Source organism: Triticum aestivum, chromosome 7B (genome assembly GCF_018294505.1).
Source record: "Triticum aestivum cultivar Chinese Spring chromosome 7B, IWGSC CS RefSeq v2.1, whole genome shotgun sequence".
Taxonomy (NCBI): Eukaryota; Viridiplantae; Streptophyta; class Magnoliopsida; order Poales; family Poaceae; genus Triticum; species Triticum aestivum.
This window is the reverse complement of record NC_057813.1, coordinates 378,694,554-378,701,205: the sequence shown is the minus strand read 5'-3', so window position 1 is coordinate 378,701,205 and position 6,652 is coordinate 378,694,554.

Here is a 6,652-nt window from a genome sequence, read left to right as displayed (position 1 = left end):
AGTTCCTGGTGGGCGGTTGGATGAATAGGACCCCGTGGTAGTAGAGGCCGTTGCCGCTGGATGAACAGGAGCCCGATCAAGCCGGTTGGGGGTGGATGAACAAGACCCCATGGAGGGCTGGATGAACAGGACCTTGTGGAGGGCTGGTTGAACGGTAGCCGGTGGAGGGTTGGATGAACAGTAGCCCATGGAGGGGTGATGAATAGGACCCCGTGGAGAGGGCTGGTTGAATAGTTGTTGGGGAATGTAGTAATTTCAAAATTTTCCTACGCACATGCAAGATCATGGTGATGCATAGCAACGAGAGGGGAGAGTATTGTCCACGTACCCTCGTAGACCGAAAGCGGAAGCGTTATGACAACGCGGTTGATGTAGTCGTATGTCTTCACGATGCGACCAATCTAAGTATCAAACGTACGGCACCTCCGAGTTCTGCACACATTTAGCTCGATGACGATCCCCGGACTCCGATCCAGCAGGGTGTCGGGGATGAGTTCCGTCAGCACGATGGCGTGGTGACGATGATGATGTTCTACCGACGCAGGGCTTCGCTTAAGCACCGCAACGATATGACCGAGGTGGAATATGGTGGAGGGGGGCACCACACACGGCTAAGGAACGATCACGAAGATCAACTTGTGTGTTTAGAGGTGCCCCCTTGCCCCCGTATATAAAGGAGCAAGGGAGAAGGAGGCCGACCCTAGAAGGGGCGCGCCATGAGGAGTCCTACTCCCACCGGGAGTAGGACTCCCTCCTTCCTTGTTGGACTAGGAGAAGGGGGAAGGAAAGGAAGAGAAGGTGAAGGAAAGAGGGGAAGGAAAAGGAGGAAAGGGGGGACGGCCCCCTAGTCCAATTCGGTTTGGGCTAGGGGGGCCGCGCGCCCTGCCTCCTCTCTTCCACCACTTGGCCCATGAGGCCCATTGCTTCTTCCTCGTATTCCCGTAACTCCTCGGTACCCCCGAAAATACCCGAATCACTCGGAACCTTTCCGAAGTCCGAATATAGTCGTTCAATATATCGATCTTTATGTCTCGACCATTTCGAGACTCCTCGTCATGTCCCCGATCTCATCCGGGACTAGGAACTCCTTCGGTACATCAAAACTCATAAACTCATAATATAACTGTCATCGTTACCGGCAAGTCTCTTTACTCATTATGTAATGCATCATTCCGTAACTAACTCATTAGCTACATTGCTTGCAAGGCTTATAGTGATGTGCACTACCGAGAGGGCCCAGAGACACCTCTCCGACAATCGGAGTGACAAATCCTAATCTCGAAATACGCCAACTCCACATGTACCTTCGGAGAAACCTGTAGAGCTCCTTTATAATCACCAAGTTACGTTGTGACGTTTGGTAGCACACAAAGTGTTCCTCCGGTAAACGAGAGTTGCATAATCTCATAGTTGTAGGAACATGTATAAGTCATAAAGAAAGCAATAGCAACATACTAAACGATCAAGTGCTAAGCTAACGGAATGGGTCAAGTCAATCACATCATTCTCCTAATGGTGTGATCCCGTTAATCAAATGACAACTCATGTCTATGGCTAGGAAACTTAACCATCTTTGATTCAATGAGCTAGTCAAGTAGAGGCATACTAGTGACACTATGTTTGTCGATGTATTCACACATGTATTATGTTTCCGGTTAATACAAATCTAGCATGAATAATAAACATTTATCATGATATAAGGAAATAAATAATAACTTTATTATTGCCTCTAGGGCATATTTCCTTCAGTCTCCCACTTGCACTAGAGTCAATAATCTAGTTCACATCGCCATGTGATTTAACACCAATATTCATATCTGTATATGATTAATACCCATAGTTCACATCGTCATGTGACCAACACCCAGAGGGTTTACTAGAGTCAATAATCTAGTTCACATCGCTATGTGATTAACACCCAAAAGAGTACTAAGGTGTGATCATGTTTTGCTCGTGAGAGAGGCTTAGTCAACGGGTCTGTCATATTTAGAGCCGTATGTATTTTGCAAATATTCTATGTCTACAATGTTCTGCACGGAGCTACTCTAGCTAATTGCTCCCACTTTCAATATGTATCCAGATTGAGACTTAGAGTCATCTGGATCGGTGTAAAAGCTTGCACCGATGTAACTCTTTACGACGGGCTCTTTTATCACCTCCATAATCGAGAAATATTTCGTTAGTCCTCACTAAGGATATTCTTGACCAATGTCCAGTGATCTACTCCTAGATCACTATTGTACTCCCTTGCCAAATTCAGAGCAAGGTATACAATAGGTCTGGTGCATTGCATATCATACTTTATAGAACCTATGACTGAGGCATGGGGAATGACTTTCATTCTCTTTTCTATTTTCTCCCGTGGTCGGGATTTGAGTCTTACTCAGTTTCACACCTTTGCAACACAGGCAAGAACTCTTTCTTTGACTATTCCATTTTGAACTACTTCAAAATCTTGTCAAGGTATGTACTCATTGAAAATCTTATCAAGCGTCTTGATCTATCTCAATAGATCTTGATGCTCAATATGTAAGTAGCTTTACTGAGGTCTTTCTTTTAAAGAACTCCTTTCAAACACTTCTTTATGCTTTCCAGAAAGATTCTACATCATTTCTGATCAACAATATGTCACTTACATATACTTATTAGAAAGGATGTAGTGCTCCCACTCACTTTATTGTAAATACAGGCTTCACTGTAAGTCCGTATAAAACTATATGCTTTGATCAACTTATCAAAGCGTATATTCCAACTCCGAGATGCTTGCACCAGTCCATAGATGGATCGCTGGAGCTTGCACATTTTGTTAGCACCTTTAGGATTGTCAAAACCTTCTGGTTGCATCATATACAACTCTTCTTTAAGAAATCCATTAAGGAACGCAATTTTGATATCCATTTGCCAGATTTCATAAAATGTGGCAATTGCTAACATGATTCGGACAGACTTAAGCATCGATACGAGTGAGAAAATCTCATCGTGTTCAACACCTTGAACTTGTCAAAAACTTTTTTCGACAATTCGAGCTTTGTAGATAGTAACACTACTATCAACGCCCGTCTTCCTCTTGAAGATCCATTTATTTTCTATGGCTTGCCGATCATCGGGCAAGTCAATCAAAGTCCTCACTTTGTTCTCATACATGGATCCCATCTCAGATTTCATGGCCTTCAAGCCATTTCACGAAATCTGGGCTCATCATCGCTTCCTCATAGTTCGTAGGTTCATCATGGTCTAGTAACATGACTTCCAGAATAGGATTACCATACCACTCTGGTGCGGATCTTAATCTGGAAGATCTACAAAGTTCGGTAGTAACTTGATCTAAAGCTTCATGATCATCATCATTAGCTTCCTCACTAATTGGTGTAGGAATCACTAGAACTGATTTCTGTGATAAACTACTTTCCAATTCGGGAGAAGGTACAATTACCTTATCAAGCTCTACTTTCCTCCCACTCACTTCTTTCGATAGAAATTCCTTCTCTAGAAAGGATCCATTCTTAGCAATGAATATTTTGCCTTTGGATCTGTGATTAGAAGGTGTACCCAACATTTTCCTTTGGGTATTCTATGAAGACGCACTTCTCCAATTTGGGTTCGAGCTTATCAGGTTGAAACTTTTTCACATAAGCATCGCAGCCCCAAACTTTAAGAAACGACAACTTTGGTTTCTTGCCAAACCATAGTTCATAAGGCGTCGTCTCAACGGATTTCGATGGTGCCCTATTTAAAGTGAATGCAGTTGTCTCTAATGCATAACCCCAAAACGATAGTGGTAAACCAATAAGAAACATCGTAGATCGCACAATATCCAATAAAGTGCAGTTACGACGTTCGGACACACCATAACGTTGTGGTGTTCCAGGTGGCGTGAACTATGAAACTATTCCACATTGTTTTATATGAAGGCCAAACTTGTAACTCAAATATTCTCCTCCATGATCAGATCATAGAAACTTTATTTTCTTGTTCCGATGATTCTCCACTTCACTCTGAAATTCTTTGAACTTTTCAAATGTTTCAGACTTGTGTTTCATTAACCAGATATACTCATATCTTCTCAAATCATTTGCGAAGGTCAGAAAATAACGGTACTCGCCACGAGCATCAACACTCATTGGACCGCATACATCGGTATGTATTATTTCCAACAAGTCAGTAGCTTGTTCCATTGTTCCGGAGAACGGAGTTTTAGTCATCTTGCCCAAAAGGCACGGTTTGCAAGCATCAAATGATTCATAACCAAGTGATTCTGAAAATCCATCTTTATGGAGTTTCTTCATGCGCTTTACACCGATATGACCCAAACGACAGTGCCACAAATAAGTTGCACTATCATTATTATCTTTGCATCTTTTGGCATCAATATTATGAATATGTGTATCACTACGATCGAGATCCAACAAACTATTTTATTGGGTGTATGACCATTTGAAGGTTTTATTCATGTAAACAGAACAACAATTATTCTCTGACTTTAAATGAATAACCATATTGCAATAAACATGATCAAATCATATCCATGCTCAACGCAAACGCCAAATAACATTTATTTAGGTTTAACACTAATCCCGAAAGTATAGGGAGTGTGCGATGGTGATCATATCAATCTTGGAACTACTTCCAACACTCATCGTCACTTCCCCTTCAACTAGTCTCTGTTTATTCTGTAACTCCTGTTTCGAGTTACTAATCTTAGCAACCGAACAAGTATCAAATACTCAGGGGCTACTATAAACACTAGTAAGGCACACATCAATAACCTGCATATCAAATATACCCTTGTTCACTTTGCCATCCTTCTTATCCACCAAATATTCAGGGCATTTTTGCTTCCAGTGACCATTTCCTTTGCAGTGTAAGCACTCAGTTTCAGGCTTTGGTCCAACTTTGGTCTTCTTCACGGGAGTGACAACTTGTTTTCCATTCTACTTGAAGTTTCCCTTTCTTTCCCTTTGCCCTTTTCTTCAAACTAGTGGTCTTGTCAATCATCAACACTTGATGCTCTTTCTTGATTTCTACCTTCGTCGATTTCAACATCACGAAGAGCTCGGGAATCGTTTTCGTCATCCCTTGCATACTATAGTTCATCACGAAGTTCTAGTAACTTAGTGATAGTGACTAGAGAATTCCGTCAATCACTATCTTATCTGGAAGATTAACTCCCACTTGATTCAAGCGATTGAAGTACCCAGACAATCTGAGCACATGCTCACTAGTTGAGCGATTCTCGTCCATCTTTTAGCTATAGAACTTGTTGGAGACTTCATATCTCTCAACTCAGGTATTTGCTTGAAATATTAACTTCAATTCCTGGAACATCTCATATGGTCCATGACGTTCAAAACGTCTTTGAAGTCCCGATTCTAAGCCGTTAAGCATGATGCACTAAACTATCAAGTAGTCATCATATTGAGCTAGGCAAACGTTCATAACGTCTGCATCTGCTCCTGCAATAGGTCTGCCACCTAGCGGTGCATTAAGGACATAATTCTTCTGTGCAGCAATGAGGATAAACCTCAGATCACGGATCCAATCCGTATCATTGCTACTAACATCTTTCAACACAATTTTCTCTAGGAACATACCAAAATAAACATATGAAAGCAACAACGCGAGCTATTGATCTACAACATAATTTGCAAAAAACTACCAGGACTAAGTTCATGATAAATATGTTCAATTAATCATATTACTTAAGAACTCCCACTTAGATAGACATCTCTCTAGTCATCTAAGTGATCACGTGATCCAAAACAACTAAACCATGTCCGATCATCACGTGAGATGGAGTAGTTTCAATGGTGAACATCACTATGTTGATCATATCTACTATATGATTCACGTTCGACCTTTCGGTCTCCGTGTTCCGAGGCCATATCTGTATATGCTAGGCTTGTCAAGTTTAACCTGAGTATTCCGCGTGTGCAACTGTTTTGCACCCGTTGTATTTGAACGTAGAGCCTATCACACCCGATAATCACGTGGTGTCTCAGCACAAAGAACTTTTACAACGGTGCATACTCAGGGAGAACACTTCTTGATAATTAGTGAGAGATCATCTTAAAATGCTACCGACAAACTAAGCAAAATAAGATGTATAAAAGATAAACATCATATGTAATCAAAATATGTGACATGATATGGGCATGATCATCTTGCGCCTTTGATCTCCATCTCCAAAGTACTGTCATGATCTCTATTGTCACCGGCACGACACCATGATCTCCATCATCTTGATCTATATCAATGTGTCGTCACATGGTCGTCTCGCCAGCTATTGCTCTTGCAACTATTGCTATCGCATAGCGATAAAGTAAAGCAATTATTTGGTGCTTGCATCTTATGCAATAAAAAGACAACCACAAGGCTTCTGCCAGTTGCCGATAACTTCAACAAAAACATGATCTCATACAACAATTTATATCTCATCACGTCTTGACCATATCACATCATAACAAGCCCTGCAAAAACAAATTAGACGTCCTCTACTTTGTTGTTGCAAGTTTTACATGGCTGCTACGGGCTGAGCAAGAACCGTTCTTACCTACACATCAAAACCACAACGATATTTCGTCAAGTTAGTGTTGTTTTAACCTTCGCAAGGACCGGGCTTAGCCACACTCGGTTCAACTAAAGTTGGAGAAAA